A 24,734-nucleotide genomic window follows, 5' to 3' on the forward strand; every position below is an offset into this window, starting at 1 on the left:
TTAGTTTTGTGCTGGTCCTTATCTCCCTCAAGCACTTCCATTATCCTTTCATCTTCCATTGGCTTTGCAGACTATTTGGAAGATAGATGTGCTTGCAAAAAGGACTTATTATTATTTTTTTTTGCCTTTAAAAGTTCTTCCTCAAGACCTTTTTGTTCTTTCTTTCTTCTACTACTTTTTTTCTTTTTTTTTTTTTTTTCTTTTTTCTCTGAAGGTTTCCAGTTAGCTTTGCCAATCTGGTTACCCTTGCCTCTTTTCCATGTTTTGGCACAGACTCATCTCCTTGAAGAAAGTTTCTTTTTACTTCTGATAGCCTCCCTCACCAAACAGACATTTCTACCATTGTTTAACTGGCTTTTTCCTTTGACTTTCCTTTCAAAGTTGTTTGTTTTATTTGTTGATAGACAGTTACAAGCTACATTGAACCTCTTTAAAAAATATCCACACCTCCTGTAAGTATTCTACTCTTTTGGCTCTTCCTTTCCTTTTAAGGCTCTTCCTTTCTCCTTTTAAGAAACTTCCTCATTTTAGTTAAATGTATTTTCATGCAGTTAAACGCTACTGTGTTTCTCCTAGGAGAATATATATATATATATATATATATATATAATTTGAGTATGCTCTAATGGCTATTAAACATAGCTGTTCAAGGGCAACATTTAGAGCCAGACCTTATGCACTGCTCATAAATACATCAAAACCAGTTATTCTCAGCTCTCCAACTGTTTGCAGGAAGCTGTTACTTATTGTATCTACGTTCCTCTGTCACACTTTGCTGTGACATTTATCATACAGGAGATTTCCTATTCCTCATGTCAGAATCTACGAGGCATGCATTCTGCTTTTCTCCACCACTTTTGTTCTTTCTGCAGGTGCCAAAGCTGAGCTGTACATATATTCACATTATTCTAGGAGTCGTGAAACTATTGAAAGAATAATTAATATCTTGAATAGTATAAGCAAGTCATAAATGCTTGTAATTCTTCAAGGTTTAAACCTCTGTACATAGGGCTTAACATTAGGGAATGCCAGTTTTTAAATAGAATAAGAAATTAAAGAATCTGAGGACATACAATACAATAAAGGTAACATCGAAAGTCAGTAACAAGAAATTTTTTGTTTTCTTTAGAAGCAGTACAAAGGATAGCAGTACATTGGGGTTTTGCTTTGCATCAGACCCAAGCAGTGAACCTTGATATCAGCAGATACGTAAAGAAATACCAGCAAATTTAAGGGGGTAAGTTACAGATCTCAGGCAAGGTCCAACTGCACCTGCAGAAAGGAGATATAACTGGATCAAACCTGGGGACAACAGCAGGAGAGAGCAGCATGGGATTGGTGAGCAACACAACTGTTATAGGATCTCTTTGCCCTGTTTACACAGGGAGGCAGAAATCTTTTCTCACAGTTAAACAGGTGTGGCCAGGCCAAACAAATACATTTCTTTGTTGCTCTCCTCACAACCTCAGTTTTTTCTGAACTTCAAGAACCATCCATAACCTATCAGTCTTTATCATCGTCCAACATTTTTTTGTCCCAACTCTTCCCCTTCCTTACAGTTCTTCTTTTGAACTTTTGCTGTTTTCTTGCTTGTTGGTCTCCCATTCTTTCTCCTCCTATTCCAGGGTATTTCTTGGTGTCCCCAGGTTTGGAAAAACAGTGAAAAGGAAGAATCATGGAGCTTTTACATCCATACCACCATTTCTGCAAGCAGACAGAGTACAAAATAGGAAAGGAGGTGTGTGGGGGGTGGGAGGAGAGTAGAAAGACTTATAAACATCTCAAAGAACTTGATTGGCCTTTATGGAAAAAAAAAAAAAAGCATCACACTTCCGAAAATTAGATGATTTAAATGACCAGTGCTGGCTTCCCTTGCGGGCAAATATTCAACTTGCATCCCTCCTTTTCTTCTTTCCTCTCTCCCCATCCTCATTGTGAGCACCCAAACAGCTATTTGCTCTTGCCAAATCTGAAACCTTGGCCTGGGTTTTGAAGCTTGTTACCCTTGAAAAGAGAAAAAGGTTAAGTGCTGAGACATGAGCAATGTGATGGGAAGGAAAGGATTGTTGCAGCTAGTATGTCCACTACCATACCATTATAAATATTGGAATCAGATCTTTTCCACACCATTCTAGCTAGATCACCTACTGTTCCTTTAATAACAAATTCAATAGAAAATGACATTTCCTTTGAAGAAGGTGCTCTGTATTCAGAGGTAGCTTATGTATCATGTGATGTGTGAGCTGCTGTTGTAAAGGACTCCTTTTTTATTGAACAGTAATGCATTGTAAACTCCAGCATAAAACTCCAGCTGTCCCTTTACACACTTGGCTTTTTGGCAATCATTCCTTTTTTTTTTTTCCCTTGAATAGTCATAATTCATATATAGAGCCAGACACACACACACTTCTTTTTTCATTGGCTTTGTCTTGTTTTTGGCTGCACGCTCCTTTCGGTAAAATGGGTAAAGTTGGCTTTATGAGCTATAAAACTGCAGGATGTAAGGATTCACTTGTTTTTGATGTTAGTAGCATTTTATGGATAAAGTGTGAAGAAAGCCATATAACTGAGTTACTGGGAATAGTGCATGTGCCTGAAAAGGAGGAAATAGACCTTTAGTTTAGCATTCCTTCATGTATCGGGTACGGCACTGCAGTGCCATTTCTGCTAATGTACTAATGTCAAATTAAATAAGAAGTGAGCCCTCTGCTCATTGCCTCCCAAGTACTGATGGTTAATCAGCATTAGCAGTAATCAAGTCATAAACAACAAAAAAAAAAAGTATAATTCAATCATTTCAGACAAGTAGAGCCAGATACTCTGACCCTTCCTGCCAGTGTCACAGCTCTCCAGCTCCCCTGCTAACTGCAGACTTCTGATCATTTTGCTGCCACAAAAGTGAAAGGGAGATCAAGCACGCAACAATGTGACTGAAAAATAGGGGCTCTTCTTAAACCCTCCTCTTGAAAGTCTCAGTTCATTGTGAACTATTTCATACTTCATAATTTGCCATAGGCAAAGCAGTCAGGACAGATTTTTGGCAAAAGGTTTATGTGTTTCTTACTTGTGGTCTTCCAGTAGGATTTTTTTTTTGTCCATTAGAAGAAAAAAAAAAAGATAATCCAATGAACTGTGAATTAAAAAATAAGCCCCTTTACTCCCAACCTCTGCAAATAATTCTACCAGAGGCTAACAACTGGATAAGTCACTTAAAACCCAATAATACCTCCCAGAGTAAGTTCTTGCTCTTACAGAGCAGAAGCTAGATATAAGAAGGTTTTAGATTACTTTATTTTGTATTTGTTGTCTTTCTGAGAGGTTATTGTCATAAGTCCCTGTACTCACTGGAAGAAGGGAAGCCATCCACAGCAGTCGATCTGACATGAACAACACTCCCATGGCCACGGCAGCTTCAACTCCAGCGCATGCATTCGGGAGGAGACGACAAACTCTGCAATCTGCTCATGCAGCACCAACACGTGGCTGGTTATAGACATCAGCCAACACAAACAGCCCTCAGACCTGGAAAGAAGCCCTCACTTCTCCTCTTTACCCATCAAGAGAAACTGGGCAATGCTAACAAAGCAGACTTTGGGGATTTTATGTCAAAGACACAAAGATGCAGTTGTGCTCGGTACTCCTCCATGGATCAGGAGAATAATTTTTCTTCTTCCCTTGTGTACTGTACTAAGTCTCTGGGACACCGAGACAAGATAACAGCACAGAGCGGCACGGACACCAGCTCAAACCACGGAGCAGGACTCTGCACTCACACAGTGCTGCCCCTGAGCCAAGAAGCCCTGGTAGCTGGTTGTCCGTGTGTGGCACCCAGCATGTCTGGCAGTGCCACCCCAGGAGGCCCACGCAGCTGTGTCACCACTGCAGACCTACCAGCTCAGATTCCCTCTGAGTGCAATGGTCATACTTGGGGAATCCTGGCCTAAGTCACCGATGACAAAGAGCAGCACTAGTTTCCCGCTACTTTAACAGCTGCTCTCACTTATTCTTACAACCATAGCATCCCTGCATATAATTTACATTCCTGCATATATCCTTCTATTTTTTGGCATCACTGAATGACTTCCAAATTTCTCTTCTATTTAGTCTAATAGATGTAAAACATTATTTAGACTTTCTCTCATAAAAATGACCAAAAGCAGCTGTATCTTCACAAGCTATTGGATGAAAACCAAAGCTAAAGGTCAGTCTTACATACTCTAATGGGAATTAATTTTCAGAACATGGTCCCCATTAAAAAAAAAAAAAAGCGTCGTTTCGTCTTACCTGAAAGATCTACAGCTCTCTACAGCTATCTACTGAAGCATAACAAAGTAAATAAATAAATAAATAAGAAAAAAAGGTTTTATTAGTTTAAGAAATTATTAATTCAAAAAAGAGAAGTCCATTATTTCAAACAGTTGTACAGACAGAACTCTAGCCCAGAAGTCCATCTGGGAAATTTCCTGGCTCCCTCCTCACATGAGAGGTTGAAAATGTGTGGGATTTTCTGTTGGATCACTACAAAGGGATTAAAGGAGAGGCACAAACACTTTCCAGCCCTTCTCTGACACCTGACACCCTAAAGAAATGCTGTAATCCCACTACCATCCTAGTCCCAGAACAGGAAAACTTGTGGGGTCCCTGGGTCTGTACCCCTATGCACATGATTTTACCAAAACTACCCTGTAAGGCTTCAGCACTTCTTAAGCATAGAGGTGAAAATTTATGATGTTCTTCTCCATGCTTCACTCCTTGACAATTTTCTTGCCTGACTTGAGCATAAGCTATTTTGTGTCCCTTTCAAAGTGAGGAATATTCTTATTCAGTTTCCTTCACCGTGGTACTTTTTCCTGAATTAGTCAATAAATGGAAGACCCACTACAGAAGAACCCACCAGGTTCTTCACCAAAGAAGAAGGATCTTCCAGACACAACCGGATCCTTTTTGTACCATGGCCAATATGCCAAGCTGGGTTTCCTATAGCTTAAGCTCAACAGGGCAATGTGCAATGAGGTACAGTCGCAGAGGTTGCTTACTGCGTCCTCTCTCAGTCTCAGGCTCTCAACTGATCTATAACTACTCTTGGAGGAGTCCTGTTTGAGGAAGGATTGAGAAAAGCTGCCATGACTGTGCTGGTTCTGTTTATTTGCAGGAGGGAAAAGCCTGTGTAAACAGCCGCTTCATTTGCAATTCTCCAAGGCACAGTTGGAGCTAAGCGAGGATGTTAAGATTGAACCATCTGCAGTTTGTTTAACTATTTCTTTTTTAGAGGTGAACAATACTTTCCCAACAAAACAGCCATTAATAAGAACCAATGTTATGCCAAAATTCTGTAGCTTCTTCTTTCTTTTCTTTTTTTTTTTTTGTTAACTGTAAAATGTTGGCAATATTTAGGTTTCTTAAGCTTCTAGATTATCATTTTCCCTTTCTCTCACTTTTCCCAAGTAACACTAATGAGGAAAAAAAGGAAAAGAGGGAAAAGTGGAGAAGAATAGAAGAAAAAATCCAGATTTTCTGAACAGAATTCTTTTTTGAAAAATAATGTATTACTTCTCAGTAATAGTCATGTTATAATACATCTTATTATCTTTGGCAGGTAAAAATGTTTGATTATCCATAACTGAAGAAATATTGTTTCCGTATTAAGCAATTTAGCATTTTTGTGGTTAAGTATATCATTAATTTTTTGGTTGGAAGGGATTCCATTTTGTTCAAATTTATACACCACAGTTAATCCAACTCAAAGTTTCAAACACACTATAAACAGAAGCTGTTCAAAGTATCTCAAAGGGTATAGTGTTTATGAAGTGAGTAAATCCAGAATTTTCTTGCTCACTAAAAACAGAAAGAAAGAAACAGTCCAAATTCAATAGGATTTTACTTTGCCTGGGCTTCTGTTTCCCCAGATTGTATCTGCATAATTCAGCTGGAAAGGAAGACAAAGCAGGATATTTATGTATTATCTCAGACGGCTTTCAAAGTCATTTTAGAATTTGTCTATTTAGTGATGATTCTCATTCAAGTGGGTTTGAAACTTGACAGACTTCCACTTTGGGTCATATTTCCTGAGGCGGACCCGAAGTGGAAATTCTCAGATTGCACAACATGCTCCCTGCTAGACCTCTTCCAGCTGTGGCTGGACTGCTTTGGAAACATGTGACAAAGGAATAAGCCAGATAATGCCCATAAAAGCAAGAAAATGGCCATTCTCCACCCAGACAAGTCATCTTGTCAGGCTAGCTGTCTCTCTATGTCTCAGGAGCACATTCTTACAAGAAATATGAAGAACAGCTATATATATTTTAAAAACAAATAAATAATCAATTCTTGAGTATTATCTTTCCTGGCAAATCCTCCCTTGCCTCTGGCAACAAGCATTTTTGGGACTGAGATAAGAGTTGCCTAGGTGCAGTAGTCCTAAATAGCCTTTAAACAGTACACATCCCTTAAATAGATTTCAGTCCCTAGAGGATTCATTTCTACATCTGACTTCATAACATCCTGCAGCAATGAGGTCAGATTTTAGAGAGCTACCCAGAATAATTCTTGAAGCTTTCTCTTCAGAGTAATAATAATTCTATAAAGAGTCTGTTATTACTGCATGTAAAGTAAGAGATTTTTTTTTTTCCTATAGGTAGAATTTCATCAGGTTACCAACCAGTCAATGTTGCAAAATCTTTCCAAAAATGTTTGCAAACATCTTCAGATTCATCTGTTCTGAACCATTTTCATCATCAACAAACTTTACGTCATTTCTTGTTTCTTTTTCAGAACTTTTGTGAGCATCTCAAAAGCCTGGATCCCTGCACAGACTTTGAGAGACTCTCTTCCATTGTGAAAACTGACTATTTATTCCTCCACTTTCTACCTGCCTTGTTATTCCATGGGAGAACTTATACTATTATACTTTATATATATACACCTTATACTATTGCAGACCCATTTCACCTAGACACTTCTGCAGGGGATCAAATGTTAAGATGAAAATACATATTATTGCACAGTTATTTTAAATTTATTTTTAATGGACTTTTTTTTTTCACTGACAAGCAAAAATTTCTTTGTTAAAATTAAATATCTTTGGAAATTTCAAACTGATATGTCATTTGTCTATGTAGGTGGCTGTATTTGCCAGTTTTGCTAAACTAAAAAATCTGCAGAAAAGGGATCTAGAGAGAGATCATTCAAACATCCTAGCAACAGGAAGTTTTGAGATAATGGGGAAAAAAGGGTATGAACAGCAGACAGAACAACACAAAACAACAAGACAGATATGTAATCCAACAAGCAGATTGAGACATTTCCAAACTTCTGTCTGCTGATCACTGCTAGTCTGTAGGAGCTTGCTAAATGACAAAAGATACTTATTAAAATGTACTTCACTTAATGATAGGTCAGGCTGATGGTTGGACTTGATGATCTTGAAGGTCTTTTCCAACATAGATGATTCTATGATTTTATATATTACATGTTTTATAATAAGGCCACCTAATTTTCACAAGAAATAATGGAAGTTGTCCGTTTCTTTAAAAAGGTCAGTTCAAAACTCACCTCTCACACACGTTGAGTCTGGAGAGATTCTGGTAACTGAGAACAGATTTCAGTTTCTTCATTAAGGCATATTCTGTCTGAAAAGGAAATTAGTTAAACCATCAAGAAAGGTCTCCAAAAAGCATACATCTTGTTATGCGTTAATCAGTTACCATATTAGTATGATGAATGGTTTCTCATATGGTAGGATCGTTTCCACACAGATTTTCAGATTATTCTTTCTTTCTTAGCCCAGTTAGCCTAGTTTTCCATATAGTAAAAGGTAATGACCCTCATCTTCAGTCCAAACTCAGATTTAATCCATGAAGCCATATTGTTACTGTAATTTTTAGGTAATACAAATATATGGTCTACTGACCAGTGGAGCTTTTCCTACTTGGAAAGGACAAGATATGCTGAAAAAAGAATAAACAGTTGTCCTCACAAAATTTTTGTGCTGTCATGGCCCTACAAGGGTGGCGAGTGTCCTCGTGTGTGCCTTGAATACTCCTTGTGTTATCACAGCAGTTGCCCACAGAATTAATCGCATTACATATATCTTTTTGCAAGTGACTTTGACCAAGTCCGGAGAAGCTCCCTTAAAGCCAGTAACACCTTGGGCAATTCAGACAAAATTAATTCCCTTTTTACAGCTCATATCAGTGTGACAACAGATATACTCAATGAAATGACACAAACATGGAAATGCAAGCCTCAGATAAGAACAGCAATATCCTTAATAATATAGATGAGCCTTTAAGCTGCAGCCAGGCAAAATATTACAAATTCTCATTCAATTTCACCTTAAATATAGATTTGAAGAGTGAAGCATTTCACACCAGCTCTCCCAACAATCCTTGGGGCCAACTGTGAGGCATGAGCAATGCAGGTGTTGCACAGCAGGCTGCTCCAATTATTCAAAATGGCTGTGGCCCCACTGTTCTTAGGGCCAACACCGCTGGCTGGTTGTCACTAAAGGAAGAGTAAGGAACAGGGACAAAGGTCCATAAAGGTCAGGAGGAAAGGGGAGCCTACCTAGCAGCCACCAGGAGCTGCAAAAGTATCAAGCTTGCCTCTGGAGAGCAGAGCATGCTGATCCTATGGTCCATTCCCCTGCTCTCCCCAGCCTCTTCCAGCCCCCTGCTTCACAGCCCCCAGTCAGGAAAGTTCATTTTTGCTGGTGGTGCTGAGAAGCCTTGAACCATCTCTGCATGCACGTATGTGTGGATGGGGTTATTAGTGCAGCTGTGCTCCAGACACCTCTGGTGGCTTGCCTTTCCCTGAGCACACAGTGCACGAGGTGGATCCTCCACGGTTCTTGTTCATGAAGCTGGAGGAGCTGCTGGGTTTGCAGTCTGAGCTGGGAAATCAGGAAGGAATGAAACCCAGTAAGTGATCATTTATTCTGGCATACAATACTTCCTCCATTGAAGAATGGCCTATCTGCAGTCTGTGCAGCTCCTCCTAATTGTAACACATTGGAAACTTTCTTTCCCCTCTGTAGGCCATTTAGGCCAAAAACACTAAAGAAAAAAATATCTCCATTGTCTTCACTGCACTACAAAATATGAACAGGAAAAAAAAAAAAAAAGAAAAAAAGAAAAAGAAAGAAAAAAAAGAAAGAAATAAAAAAAAGAAAGAAACGCTGCTCTACATTGGAACAGCAGAAGAGAAATAGATGAAAGGAAAGAAAAAATATGTTTTGGAAAAGGATCAGTTTGGTAAATAAATTATATTGATAAATTAAACATAATTATATTATGCAAACTTAGTAATAAATCACGATATGCCACATGTATCTTTCATTCCAAGTAATACAAAGGCTTTACAGCTCATGACTAAACCAGGATACAGTCAAGTACAGAAGAATCTGTGTGGGGTTTGGCAGTATTTGGTATTACCATCTGTGCTAACCACTGGAAGAGGGTATCTCAGTCACACTTGCTGATTATATCAGACTGTAACTGTGCCAGTTAGTAAGAAAGGAATCAAATTTTAGAAGATTTCTTCAACCAGGCTGGTTGTCTGAAATATGTAGGAGACAAGACAATGTAAATAAACAGTGAAAGTATCAGAGAGATAAAAAACAAACAACTGTGCAAACAGAAGATAGGGACTGCCTGGCTGTAGATCAGTTGTGCAGACAGGAGCTGGGGACTGTCCTGGACCACAACTGAACATGAGTCAACACTGCCACACTGGTGGGGGACACCCCAGGGGGATGTCCAAAAGGACTGCCAGAGTTGGGACACATGAAGTAATCCCTCAAACCCACTCTGCCCTGATAAATGTTCAGACGAAGCGTTGTGTCAATTTCTGAGCACAGCACGTCAACAAAGATGTCAGCCAACCAGAGACGAACAGCAAAGTCTATGAAGCACAGTCCACAGAAAAGTCTGGGAGAAATAGTGCTGTAATAGAGAAGGTGGCAGAGAGAAAAGTAGAATGGTTTCAAAAATGTGCATGTCTACTGTGGAAAAGTCCTTTACATGTAGGAAAAAGAGTCAAGGAAACTGTAGACTGGGCAAGGAGAAAGAGAGAGATAGATGAGATAAACGAGAAGATAGATTGACTACACACCTTAAAAGACTATAAAATTAACTATGTTAATAGATTGATTGAGGATGCTGCTTAAGCTTCATCTCATAAGGATGTTACAATCAGTTTAGACTAACATTACTGGAAAGATTTAAAATGTTACTTAGATAGAAGGTGGAGTAGCTGTTTTTTCCCACTCAGACTTTATGAAAAAAGTTTACATCTCTCCTTCCTCTGACATACGCTGGTGAGGCAAGTGAGAATAGCTGCCAAGCATCTTCCAAAAGGAGGTTTCACAGAAACTTTGTCTTGTGTTTGCTGAATATCAGAATTTATGTGAAGAATGAACCTTTCCCATATAGAATCACAGAATCATTCAGATTGGGAAAGACCTCTAATATCATGAAGGCCTCTAAGATCATGAGACCACTAAGACCATGAAGATGATCAAGGGGCTGGAGCACCTCTTCTATGAAGACAGGCTGAGAGAGTTGGAGTTGTTCATCCTGGAGAAAAGAAAGCTGTGGGGAGCCCTTATAACTGACAAGGCCCTGTCACTATGGGTTTATCAAAGGCAGGTCCTGCTTGACGAACCTGATCTCCTTCTACAACAAGGTGGTATGCTCAGTGGACAAGGGAAAGGCTGTGAAAGTGGTCCACCTAGACTTCAGTAAGGCTTTTGACACAATTTCCCACAGCATTATCCTGGAGAAACTGGCTGCTCAAGGCTTGGATGGGTGTACACTGCTCTGCTGAGGCCTCACTTTGAATACTGTGTTCAGTTTTGGGCCACTCACTACAACAAGGACATCTTGGTGCTGGAGCATGTCTAAAGAAGGGCAATGAAGTTGGTAAAGGGTCTGGAGAACAAGTCTTGTGAGGAGCGGCTGAGGGAGCTGGGGTTATTTAGCCTGAAGAAAAGAAGGCTCAGGGGAGACCTTATTGCACTTTGCAACTACCTTAAAGGAAATTGTAGCGAGGTGGGGATCAGCCTCTTTTTCCAAGCACCAAGTGATAAGACGAGGGGAAATGGACTCAAGTTGCGCCAGAAGAGGTTTAGGTTGGATATTAGAAGAAATCTGTTTACTGAAAGGGTTGTGTAGCATTGGAGTAGGCTGCCCAGGGAAGTGGTGGAGTCACCATCCCTGGAAGTCTTCAAGAAACGTGTAGATGTAGAACTTAGTAGCACGGTGTAGTGGTGCACTTTAGTACTATATTAAAGTTTGGACTAGATGATATTAGAGGTCTATTCCAAACTGAACGATTCTATGATGACAACTTTACAATGCCTAAAGGTGGCCTACAGGACAGCTAGGAAGGGACTCTTTGTCGTGGGATGTAGTGACAGGACAAGGAGTAATGGCTTTAAACTAAAAGGGGGTAGGTTTAGATTAGATATAAGGAATAAATTCTTTACTCTGAGGGTGGTGAGGCACTGGACCAGGTTGCCCAGAGAAGCTGTGGATGCCCCATCCCTGGAGGTGTTCAAGGCCAGGCTGGATGGGGCTTTGAGCAACCTGGTCTGGTGGGAGGTGTCCCTGCCCACGGCAGGGGGGTTGGAACTGGATGGTCTTTAAGGTCCCTTCCAACCCAAACCATTCTATGATTCTATGATCATCTGGTCCAACCTTTAACCTAGCACTGCCAAGTCCACCATTAAACAATGTCACTAAGATCTACATCTACACGTTTTCTGAAGATCTCCATGGATTGTGACTCAGTTGCTTCCCTGGGCAGCCTGTTCTAACACTTTACAACCCTTTCAGTATAGATTTTTTTCTAATATCCAACCTAAACATCCCCTGAGGCAACTTAAGGCAATTTCCTCTTGTCTTATCACGTGGTGCTTGGAAGAAGAGACCAATCCCCACCTCACTATAGTCTCCTTTATGCTAATTGTTGAGTGATATATATCTTTTGAGTTGATTTCTGGGTGAATGGTGGAAAGTAAGCAGGCCAGCACATGCTTGGGTGATAGCAGCAGGTGAAGATTTAGAAGAATATCCTTGACTACTACCTTGAACCGTTTAAGAGGCTATCTTTCTCTTTAAAAATTCTTGAGCTCTTACTACGTGCCACCATGGGACAGTGCAGTATATGAAATTCACTATTTAGGAAACACAACAATGGAGAGTTACACCACTCGTGAGCTGCAGCAGCAACTACATCAATCAAGACACATATTCCTGGGCCATTTGTCCACTTTAGTGCCTAAAAGCAGCCAGCCTCCAGGACTCCCTACGTCCCAAGAACAAACAAAGCTGTAATAACTCACAGCCTAATGAAAGCAAACTGAGTATACTGCACACATACCCTGAAACTTGCAGGGTCTTTCAAGAGAAAATTTTAGTTCAGCCAAAACATTCAGACAAAAGGAGAGATTTAAATCCCTTCCAGACGTGGAGGCATGAGACACAAGGATATGTTCTATTTATTTAACAAGCCAGAGCTGGAGAAAGAGCCCTCACAATACAATTACAGTGGTAACAATAAAAATACAGCAAACCAAGTATTACAGGCTATGAAAGATGAAGCCAATGGTAGGATTATGGAACCTGCACGCCCAGACATTTTAATACCTATGCCAGACAGAAATGCTGCATGATAATATGAACATAGTGAAACACTAGAAATCAAGCTCCGAGGAACAGATGGAAAGGCAAAGCTTCTCCTCTGAAAATACATTTCACCAAAGGCTTAACTCCCAGCTTCATGTAGAGCAGCCATCCATTAGAAGTCACTCTCAGGTCATACTCCACAGAATTTTGGAAATACTGCCTTTTCCTATTCTGTACGTGGGAAAATGCAACATTAGATCATTCCCCAGTAGAAGAGGCAGTGTATTTCTTGGATAAGGTTGGGATTTATTCTGTGGAGACAATATCTATTGGCAGCATGGTAAGTATGTCAGCAAGAGCTGGCTGAAGCACATATTCCATATGACTGTGCAAAGCCATTATCCAGAAATATCATCAAGAGATTACTGAAGACACTGAGACAACAGAAGCTCTGCTGTTGCGATACAGGATTTTATCCACAACATTTTTTCACAATCGGCCAAATCCAGAACTGGAATTGTAAAATAACAAGAAATGTGGTCCCAAACACGACCAAATATAGCACTCATGATTAAAGGTCATCTGAGATAAATTAAAATAATGGTCCTGCTTGGTAGCTAGATAATACCTGAAGTACAAGAATCTTACGGAAAAAAAAATGCTTTAGATGTTAGAATTTGCTTTGTAGTATAATGTGAGTAGGATGTTTTTGATGAGGCAGAGAGACAAACTCCAGAAGAACAACTGGCTGTTAGGAAATTTTCCTAGGGTTGCTTCAAGATCCTTTTCAAAAGGTAAATGCCATAATCCCTGTTTCTCATTTTGTCCTATTCTTGTGCTATCCTAATATCACAAAACACATAGCGAGTTAATGGGTTAAATCACATAGAAGAAACCAAACTATATTATGAGACGAGCGATAACATCTTCCAACTGAAAAGGAAATATTTGAAAGAGATATTTTTAAACAGAATAACAAAAAAAAAAAAAAAAAGGAAACACAAATATGATTGTGATTGGCACCTTAGTTCCAGGCCTATTTTCCTTGGCAATAGTGCCAATTTAAGAGCATTTAAACTCTGTATACGTAGAGATATGCTTTAAATTGACAATGTCCATGAATCAGACAGCCCAGAACTAGCAATTTCATACACTTCAGCAATTGGAGCACGTCAATATTCATTATACAGAAGCCCTCTACTGTGTTTGTGCATCTAAAGACCACATAAAATTGTACGGGAAGATCTGGCCTGACATCCCTCCATGACTTTTGTTGATTTTTTTTTTCTTCATTTGCTTTATATGTTTCATGTTCACTTACTACAGGGGACAGTTCCTGTAGAAGCAATGGGATATAGTGTGAAATGAAGCTCCCATAGAAGTTTGTGTTTGGAGGATCAAGACCTCTGCTGGCACTGATTTAATCAAAAGGGAGAATTTCCTCTTCTACTTGTCAGAGCTGGACCTGAGGAAGATCTAAACTCCATGTATCCTACAGATCAAAAGAGCTCTTTATAGAAGAAAAAAAGCGGGTAACTGTAAAGGAAGTTACAGCTGTTTGCCATTTAATTAAGTTAAATGCATGTGTAAATGTTTATAGACTCCATACTGAACTTAATTTTTTGGAAACAAGACTTTTGCAACTTAATCAAATAATTCACTGTTTTTTCCTGATGGATTGTTAGCTTTGCATAATTCCTCATGATAATCTGCAAACGCTTCATGCTTTTGAACAAACTGAAACACGGTATTACCTACCTTTACAAGAGTACCATAGTATTTTACTACTGAAAATAGCCTTTATGCAAACCATCTACACTAACGTGATTGGCTTGGTTTTTAATCTCACTTTTTTCCTCCACTTTCCTCAATATACAATTAGATACTATTTGAAAACAACAACAGTAACAACAAGGAACCCACTCAGAGTTCTGGGTAGAGGCCAGGCACTCCATATGGATTGAATGAATGGTTTCCTCTAAGCAAGGCAAACTTTCAGTCTCTCATCTGGAAAATATTATGTGAGCAGAAGATCAGGATCAGCTATTACCTGCCTTCAGGCCTGTCTGAAGCCATTATCAGTTGATTTTTACTTTTTTAGGTGGGGGAGGAAGAAATATAAACATCTCCAAAAGAGTTTTGTCATGAGGTGAGTGTAAAAAATTGAGGTAATTTACAAAATTTTGTAGAAATGTAATTTAATTTAGTTAAATTTAGGGAAAATGGGTTTTTCATTTTGCCAAAATAGAATTGCTCCCCTCCTCCCATCCCTAAACCTTCTTATTCAGCCTGGTGGGCTGAATTCATGTACCCTAATCTTCCTTACAAAAAAGCCCCCCAAAACACCCACGGACTCCCCTGCATCACTGCTTCCTGATTTTCCTGCAGATGTGCAGCTAGGAGAATTTACACAATAGATTTGAGATTGAAGGCATTTTATTCTTGAGAATGGATAGCAAGCAATGCCAGGGTAAACCTCTGTAATTAAGTAATAATGATGTATGGGATCTGAGCAAAGATCACAGTAAATTTCTTTCCATAAATGAATGATTAATCCCAGTTAGTGCTACTATGGAAAAATCAGATGGGTGTCTGTTTTTTCCATTATATCTCACACTTGGCTCCTCTCTTAAAGCTTTTCTCCACTCTGCTTTCTTGCGATTCCCTTGCCACTGTGTGTTGGAGCCCAGGAACTCTGTTTCTGGGCGAGGAAAACAGTCCATCATTCATCTCCACTGGCTCTAGCAATGAAGAATTGCTAGCTGCTACAGTGGCACTGGATTTTAATGGCATCCTTGTAATAGAGAAGGGGAAGCAATTGACTCCCAACACAAGCTGCATTGAAAGGACTGCTGCAGCATTTGCTTCTCAAAGGATGAAACATCGCTGAGCATCAATGGACCCCATGCAGCCTCCACCTCTGTCTCATCGACCTCCGGACAAGACAGACGGCAGTAGGAGCGGGGAAAGTGTTAGCCCAGCTCCCAGACCTGGCAGATCTCCACATCCAGGCTCAGCATGGCAAGCTGTCAGACCAATAAAATGTTCTGACCTTGAACTCCTCACCAGAAGGCAAGAGAGTGGCACCACCACCACCACCGGCAGCCCTCTCCTCTGAATTCAAGGCACAAACCTTTAAATGGCTTACCAGCACTCACACAGCAATGTGCCAATCCCAAAACAACCAAGGGAGCCTTGCAATGAAATGTTTCCCCTGGTCCCTCCCCCTCTCCTCCCTGCTTGCCCCATGAAACAAAACACTCCTGTTTCCCTTTCTGTCAGACCGAGAGACTACAAGAGCCATATTTAAACTCAGATAAAATAAAGGCATGTCCCTCATGGCCAAAGTGTAAGATGTCATTTAAATAAACTTTCACAAAAATCACAAAGTGCCTCGCTATAAATGAGTGATTCTTAGCGCAGCCAGTGATCAACAAACTCACTTCCTAATTAAGTGTAGGAGCGTAATGAGGAACAGGGCATCCTTTGTTTCTCCAGCCTGTGTGAACTCCAGCCACAAGTCCCCAGACTCCCCTAACTCCTGCGTTCGGAGCTTGTAATTAGTACATAAGGAACCAGGTACCACGGCAGCAGCCCCTCTGACAGTGGGTCCATTCACTGCCAGCCAGATGTGACAGGCGTTCAAAGGGCGCCGGCCGGCTCACATTGCCTGGTGTTGTATGACACTATAATCTCTGGGTTCCAGCCCTACAATCAACAGGCACTGTCATTTTTAATGCATTCTAATTAGCTGGTACGGTTTACAGAGAAGTTCACCAATGCGAGCAGAGCTACTGGGCTGGCTGGTCCAGAGGCAGGTTGATCAGCATGCCTGATATTTCTTACACCAGCCCTGGCTACGTTAGCAGCAGAGATATTTGTGCTGGTGCGATAAAAATCGTGTCATGGGGTGTGCAGTTGATTCGGGGAGCTTTCAGATGTGCCTCCTCTCAGTATATGTCCACAAAATAAAAACTGGAAAAACACACACACACTCGCAAATTATCAGAGACAAATGAAAGCGAACCTCCAGCTGAGGCACCAGGAAGTCTCCAACAGGAGCCTGCTCAAACCTCCCCATCGGCTGCCCCCCTCTGCACTGTCAAAGGCAGAGCTGAGGCAGCAGGGGCTTTGCTACACGTCCTCCATCCCAGAAGATCTGACCTCTGAGGCAGCAGACCGCATTCAGAAAGCAGGAGCCACTGCTGTCTCCCTTGCAGAGGCTCCTTGCTTGAGGTCTTGGATGAGCTCAGTAGCATCAGCTGGACAGACACTTGCCAGCAAAGGAGTACATCCACACCATCAGCCAATACAATCAACAGTGCTGATAAGTAATAATAAAATATTTTATTTTAAAGAAAAATGGTATATTAGTGGTACTGAGTGTAAATTGCTCCTCTTCGGGAAGGCAAACGGATTCCTCCTGCATCTTGACAGCTTTACTGTCCCACAGGCAAGACAAGATGCAGAATGCACCTTATGTTCAAAGCTCCTTCCCAGCAGCTTCTTGACAATAAAAATTTTCACACAAAACTCTGATGCAGCACTTAATGAGCAGAGCAACTTTGTTCAAGCAATTTGCATAAACGCCTGTATGAGTACATGTTTAGTCACAGGCTAACAAAGCCGCTACAGAAAGGTTTGTGTGGCCAGCTTGTATTTGTAAGCTCTGGTCTGAGGGGTATTTGGGCACAGTGTATAGAAGAATAGCAGGTGAGCTAATGATAATTACTGGGTCCCATCAGCAAATTATGAACTGCAAATGAATCAACCTAACAAGCTGAGAGTCTGCAGGCTATTATATGCTCACATCAATCCTTCACTGAATTACTTTTAATATAATAGTAAACATTCAAACAGAAGCATCAAAGTTTGTTTGTAAAATAGGACAGAGAACCAAACTGAATGCGTTGAATGTAAATTGTGTCTTTGGATTTAATTCTAATTAATGGGGAAACAAAGATGCATGGGAGAATATTTTTCAAAACCCCATTCCCATACCAGATATCCTTAAATACAAAATCCCTTTTGCAGAAAGAGATTATCTATTTTTTTACATGCAAGAGAAGCAGCCCCACACTTACACTTGCAAACAAGTAAGTCATTCATCTAGAAGCAATCGTCATGATGTGAGACATTATCAGGTTGTTTGTTCACTTTTTTTCTTTTGTAGATGAATGAGTTCAGGCTATCTCTGGAGTAATGTGGTGATGAAATCCTTCTCCATCTGGTCTGTACCTCTTAGCTACTCAGAGATATTTTATCCTACGTTGCAGGAAGTTATCTTACATCAGGCTAAATTGCTCCATGCAGCCATAACACAGGGGATCAGAAACAAAAGACTTTTACTGGAGCCATTTCTGAGACCCACAGCTATGATGGACTCTGAGCAGGAAAGAACTGCAAAAAAAAAACCTCACAAGTCCCAGCTTTTGGTAAAACTGATTTATCTCCTTAACTAGGCATACCCACACCTCTAGTGGCTTTGCTCCAGTGATGATCTAATGATTAATAACACAAGTATACAGGAGGAAAATGCAGTGATGAGGAAGACAGCTTTTCAAGTGACACCTCTCTTTCGGTGTAGTCTGTGATTGTGCATTCTCCATGACTTGAATAATGCTGCTTGTTACGTGTTAGGCAACATCAGACACCACTCAGATTATTCATCTGTTTATCCAAGTCAAAATCAGTGTGAGAAAAAGTGATGTGACACAGGCATTATAGGCTTTTTAACAACACTGGTACTGAGGAATTACTAACAGCCCAGCCTCTGTCAAGTTTAACTCCCAAGCCGGTTCATATTTGCTCTCAAGATGCATGGCACTTGCTGGGTTTTAGAAAGGAGGTGGACTGCAGGAGCTCATACACATCACTTCAAGATCTGTTCCATTTTTTCCGGAAGTCTTTTCTCCTGTTGTAGTGGCTGGGTATTAGAAGCACAAAGACAGCTCATCTAGGGTCAGCTGAGAGAACTGCAAAGGCATCTCCATACCTATTCACCCACGAAGCACACAAAGCAGCCTAACACATAAGCAGGAACATCTGAAAACCTGGCACAGTCTGTATTCAACACATGGTAGCAGGGGAGAGATGGGAGAAGAAATCTCTGTAAAATGAGATTGGAACAGGTTTAAGTCAATGCATCTCCACCACGGAGTTTAACTGATTGTTTTCTTGTCCCTTTGTATTTCTTTCCACATCACTCATACCTGTATTTCACATCAAAGTGTTTTGATATTGTCCTTTCTTAAATTTTTTTGACTGTCTCCTAAGGTGGACTGTGAACTCCAAAATGTTGGTAAACAGGATGTGTATTAGAGAAGCCAAGAGAAGTAAATAATAAACAAAGCATCCTTCATGCTAACACCAGCACAGAAATCAAGGACTTCTATCAACCAACAACTGATTTGTGTTGCCTTCAACGTTTCTGTTCAAGACTACAGATCATTTGTTGTGATTTTTTAGGGCCCATATTTCCCTAAACAGGAATTCTTGCAGGAAAAAAGAAAAAAAAAGCTCTGTCCAAACTGCTTTGTCCTGGTGGTATCACCTGCAAACACCTGTCCATCCGCTCCTCTCTTGCCACATAAAGTGAACTTCCAGATGCAAGCAGCACACATCAGCTACCAGCTGATGCACAGCAGACTGCAGGATCTCAACTGCACCTGCGCAAAGGCCAGGCTGTGTGATAAAAGAGGGAGAAGGAGACGTGGCTAAACTTGAGCCATCTTGCAGCACTTCGGTGGGTGTGCTGACAGGCGGTAGCTGAGAGGGAAGCTGCGGTTATTGCTCTGTTAACAGGCCTCTCTGCAAATCCGTCGTACTAGGGGAGTCCTTATGTGACGTGTGGGAATTAGGATAGGTGGAAAACAGGAAATACACACCAACAATAAAACTGGGTTTTAATCAGAAACATACCTGGTGAGAGAAAGGAATGATTTCAGTTTGAAGAACTGCCTGCAACCCCAAGCTATCCAAATGAGCTACAGTAAGCTTTAAAGATCGGGTCAAAGGTCTCACCATGTGAAGTCATAATCCATGTTACAAGGTGAACAATAGTAAAACTAAGGAAAATCCTTACTTTTCAAAATAATGATTGCAACCTCAGTCTATTAGTCTGCACAAGATGAAAACACAACTATGTTAGTAGTAATTTCATTTAATTAATTTAACATTGCATTATGCAAACTTCATTGTATAGAGTGCTTAAAAAAAAATAAAAAATAAAAAAAATAAAAAAAAGGTCCAGAGTGGATTTGGGGAATTAAATATTTTCTTTGAAATGTAATGGCAAAAATTTGCTGAGCTGACTTCACAGTTGTCATTGCTAGGGAAAAAATCCACTGAAATTTGATTTATGCAAATCATCATACTGAAAACATACTCAAAAAAAAACCAAAAACCTAGCATGCCCATTTTTGTCTTCCCTAGCAAGTGCTTAAACACAACTCCAGGAATATATATTTCTCTGCTAATATAACTTCACGTCTTCCGAAAACCTGAACCATTTCCAAACAATCTCACAGGACAAGTGCCAGTACAGTGCTGAACAGGGATGCTACCTTGGCTCTCAGAAATTTACCACCAATTGGCCACAGTAGCTCTTCCCATCACACCCCCTCACATCCTTCACTTCCACCTTCTGACTGCCAACTTCTTCTTTCATGTGTAGGCCACATAGAACTATCCAATCATCTTTAAAAATTCAAGCTTTTAGGAAAAATACATCTACAAAGTGGACTCCTTTGTTAACTTCTATTCCATTGCAGGCATAGGTACGAATAAATTTGGAGCAAGTTAACAACTTTGTAAGCAGCTTCACTGGGAAAAGTTTACTCTCATATCTGACACTATAAAATACAAAAATAAAAATTAAAAAAAAATTAAAAAGAAGCAAAGAAAAGGCAGAGAGCAAAGAAGAGACATAGCCAAGGAACAGAAGGGATGCTTTCAGGTAAAATGGACTGTGATTTGGGCAGCAGAAAAGAAGGTTAATCCATATAGTGCTTCTCTGAGCATAAGTTTCCTGAAGTAGCTGCTGTGGAAAGAGAAGAATATTGTTCCCAATAGTTGAGATGATTGCTAACTAAAACAAAACATTGTTATGTTTCAACATCTCTAAGAAAGCCCCTTTTAATAACAGTCATGGTAATGAATCACCCTGAAGACACCAGACACACTGAAGACATCACTGAGTCAGAAAAAAACAGTGTCATTTAGTGGTTTGGGTTTCCATGGTCTCTATCAACCAGACAGCATCTAGTGCAGCTGATATTCTTTAAACATTTGCAAGTACTGTGGATATAGGTGCTTGTCTGTCACATGAGATATCCAAACATTCAGAGATTAGGCTAGTGTTCAGAAAACACCAAAACAAAATATTTTCCTGTCATAAAGTGAAAAAAACTACCATACACACAGTGCTGTATTTCTTGCACTGGGTTAGTGTTGCACTGACCTGTGTAAGCACATAGCTTTTTTTGAGTATGTAAGTTTGAGACCACAATTATAAAACACCAGAGAACACAAAGTAGAGATTTTTAGAGGTACAAATTAGCTGTTATACTGAATCTTCCTACTGCCTGTTAGAGGTGCCAAGGAACACCTCCCCGCCATCCCCTCCCCCCATTTATTCTTTTTTTTTTTTTTTCCCCAAGGTGTTGTTGTTGCTGTAATAGAGAAAAGGGAAGCACTGGAATGCAGCTGGCATGACACATCTTACTGTTAAATGACAAGTGAGATCTCTCACTTGCCTTCAGACAGTTCACCGGATTTTGTACCCGCGAAGCATCTGGTTCAAGAACTGTTTTCTTATGATACCTGGTCTCTGTAACCTCTGCTGTTGTTACACCACCCGTAGTACTGGTTATGGACTCAAAAGAATTAAGTGAATGACTTGATGAAGAGTTACAAGGAGAAGTCTTTTCCCTCATGTCAAGACAATCAAAAAATGCACTTGCCTTCAGAATTACTCACTCCCATCCATAAGGGCTGATACGTTCTGACATTCATCAGGCAAGGTCAGCTCGACCACCTGTGTGCCCAGCCTTAAGCATCCTGTTCTATCTCGCATTGATCCAAATGTTCATCGCTTTTCACATGCACATGCTAGCACTTCTAATAAAGCAATGGAAAGAAAGCCACAACGCTTGGCAGTCAATCAATAATTAGTCCCTCCATCATTATGAGGTTATTCCAGCAAATGCACTGCAATCACCTCTGTTTAAGAAATGTTGTTTTTGGGAATGAGAGAGGGGAATCGGTAAGTAGTAGTAGCTCATGGTAGTTCAACCCTAGTGTTCATCATGAGGTTGACAGCTACCGCGCTCTGCTTAGTGAGTTGGGGGCAAAAGCCTCAAGCCTGCCGTCCAGAGCATCAGTAGGTTTTCAGTCAACTCATGGGAAGTTTCCTGAGTGATGACTGGCTTCCCTCTCCTGCTTTGTGAGGGTTTGGTGCTAAATCACTTCTTTCTTTGTTGATAGCTCTGGAAAGGCTGTCAACCTCAAAACAAGACCAAATTTCTCAGAACTGGAGGTATGTGGGAAAACCTTGAGATCAAAAAGTTGGTGGTACGCAGTGTCCTGGTGAATTCACTGGTGCAGGGGTGCTGTGATGGTCTGATGCTGCTTTGCATGCCCAATCTGCTCTACAGATAATGGGAGGAACCCAGGATGCTTTTCAGGCAAGAGAATCCCTTCTAAAGGAATGGCTCAAAATTTCTGAGAAAACGAAAGAATAAAAATATAAAATATATATACATAAATAATATACATAAAAAATATATACATAAAAATAATTTGGAGGCAGTGGAAAATAGGTATGTTGTTTTATGATTACTGTGCACACACTGAAGACTTTTCTTAGAATAATCAAAAAAAAAAAAAAGTGACTTGCATCCAAAGATAGGTGAGAAAGAGGTGTCTGCTTTATCCTGATAGATTATTCCTCTACTTATTATCAGCCTAATTGTCTTATTAATATTTGCTTTTTATTTCCTGAGTTTTCAGAAAGCCTCTGTTCTAAGACAAAAAATAAAAAAGAGAGAATGAGAGAAAGAGAGAAAGAAAGAGAGAGGGAAAGAGAGAAGGAGAGAGAGAGAAAGAAAGAAAAAAAAGAAAGAACGAAGGAAGGACGGAAGGAAGGAAGGAAGGAAGGAAGGAAGGAAGGAAGGAAGGAAGGAAGGAAGGAAGGAAGGAAAGAGAAAGAAAGAAAGAAAGAAAGAAAGAAAGAAAGAAAGAAAGAAAGAAAGAAAGAAAGAAAGAAAGAAGGAAAGAAGGAAGGAAGGAAGGAAGGAAGGAAGGAAGGAAGGAAGGAAGGAAGGAAAGAAAGAAAGAAAGAAAGAAAGAAAGAAAGAAAGAAAGAAAGAAAGAAAGAAAGAAAGAAAGAAAGAAAGAAAGAAAGAAAGAAAGAAAGAAAGAAAAGAACGAAAGAAAGGAAGAAAAACATTCATTAAGTAATATTTAAGCTGTCCTGGAGACATAAAGAAAACAGTTCTAAGAAACACCATCAGGGTGCCCTGCACAGAAGCATTAGAACTAGGAAAAAGTAAAATTGGGCCTTGATCTTACAGCACAATTTTGAACATCCATACCCATGAATAAATCACCTAATGTATACAAAAGTATGTTAAAACTAGTGCAGAGTGTGAAATGTAAATTCTGACACTGATTGAGGTTCATGATCTTAATCATTAATTTATTTTTTTTTTAATTTCCCATTGGGGGAATAGTATAACTGAAGATGATGCTGATAGTGAACATTGTTGCGAAAACTGCAGAAAAAGTATTCAAATAGTTACAGACTAACAGACAGCACAGCTAGCAAAAATAGCTCTGAGCTGTTCTTCAAAGCATAAAGCTCCTTGTAACTGCTGCCCTACTGTCCACCTCTCTCTCAAAGACTTTTTGCCTGTTGGACCGTCTGATCATCTATTATGAATATGAAGACAGAAGAGATGAGATCTTCTGAGCAAGAAGAATAACCCTATTTGGTAAAAAATAGTTTCTGGGAGCCTTTATGTTTCTACATTTGGCATTTGCTCATGTTGCCTTGTGGCTTTAAAGTACTTAAAGTCAGTGGGATTGGAGATGAGCATTTTTCAGGAGAGGAAGCCAAGAAAAATGTTGGTACTGTAAGGAGTGGTGGTTCCAGTACATTTTTTGCTCTGATTTTGCTTTTAACACTAAAATCTGGTGGTAGGGAGGGACATACATAATTGGAAGTTTCATCTTTCACATGGTACATAAATCTGAGGTCTTAACCACATGTGGTTGTCAAATAACTTGCGTATCTTTGTGCAGGAGCTGCAATATTAAACTGTCCTGGACCTATTACACTCAAGAATCAAAAAAAAAAAAATCCTTTATGTTCAACTTCTCAGCTTCTTCAGTTAAAGAGCACTTGAGCAATTCCTACCACGGCCCAGCACGCACCCTGGAGCTATGCCAGCACAGCGAGATGCCCTGCAGGCTGCGCCACAGCGTGTGACCACATACTCACCCGCATTCTACCACAGTTGTGGCATTCGTGGGCTTACACTGGATTTATTTTATGCTTCAGGCAACCTGAACAAGGCATGGCACCTTGTTCAGCTTTGGTAAGTCGAGCGGCCTCCTGCCTGAGCCCTGACGCAGGAGCTTTCCTTGGCAGTGCTCCGGGAAGGGCAGCATGCTTGGCACCATGAGATGGGGCTGCAGGGATGTGCTGGGCAAGCGCTAACGTCTCGTTCCCATCCAACAGCAGTGATTTCCAATTCTCTGCATATATGGTGTCATTTTTTGGTATCCGTTTATAAGCATAGCTGGAGAACAATGAAGGGGGGGGGGGGGGGAGGAGGACAAAAAACAAACAAACAAACAAACAAACAAAAAAAACCACTTCAATTTTGAAAACATGTGGCAAGTCTGCATGAGACAGCCTGAAACCGTAGACACATGAAACAGCATTCATGTGATGCCTCTCTTTGGTGACGATGCCCGTGATAGATGGCATCGGCATTACATGTGTGCTCCCAGTTTGTGGCTTGCTCCCACACGCCTGCGGGAGGGGGTGGCAGCTCCATCCCCAGGGGTCTCCTGAGCCCAGCCAGTGGGATGGGGCCTCCT

At 40.4% G+C, this 24,734-nt stretch overlaps 1 long non-coding RNA gene across 1 annotated transcript; it reads right to left on the minus strand.

Annotated features, from left to right (window-relative positions):
- Nucleotides 1-1,247: 1,247 nt before the first annotated feature.
- Nucleotides 1,248-16,272, minus strand: LOC106042716 (uncharacterized). The gene is made up of 5 exons (XR_001211300.3): nt 16,070-16,272; nt 7,552-7,628; nt 4,285-4,313; nt 3,346-3,458; nt 1,248-2,004 (listed from the first exon to the last, which is right to left on the minus strand). It is a non-coding gene; the product is annotated as an uncharacterized lncRNA (long non-coding RNA).
- Nucleotides 16,273-24,734: the final 8,462 nt, after the last annotated feature.

The sequence above is a fragment of the Anser cygnoides genome, chromosome Z, assembly GCF_040182565.1.
Source record: "Anser cygnoides isolate HZ-2024a breed goose chromosome Z, Taihu_goose_T2T_genome, whole genome shotgun sequence".
In the NCBI taxonomy this organism is placed as follows: Eukaryota; Metazoa; Chordata; class Aves; order Anseriformes; family Anatidae; genus Anser; species Anser cygnoides.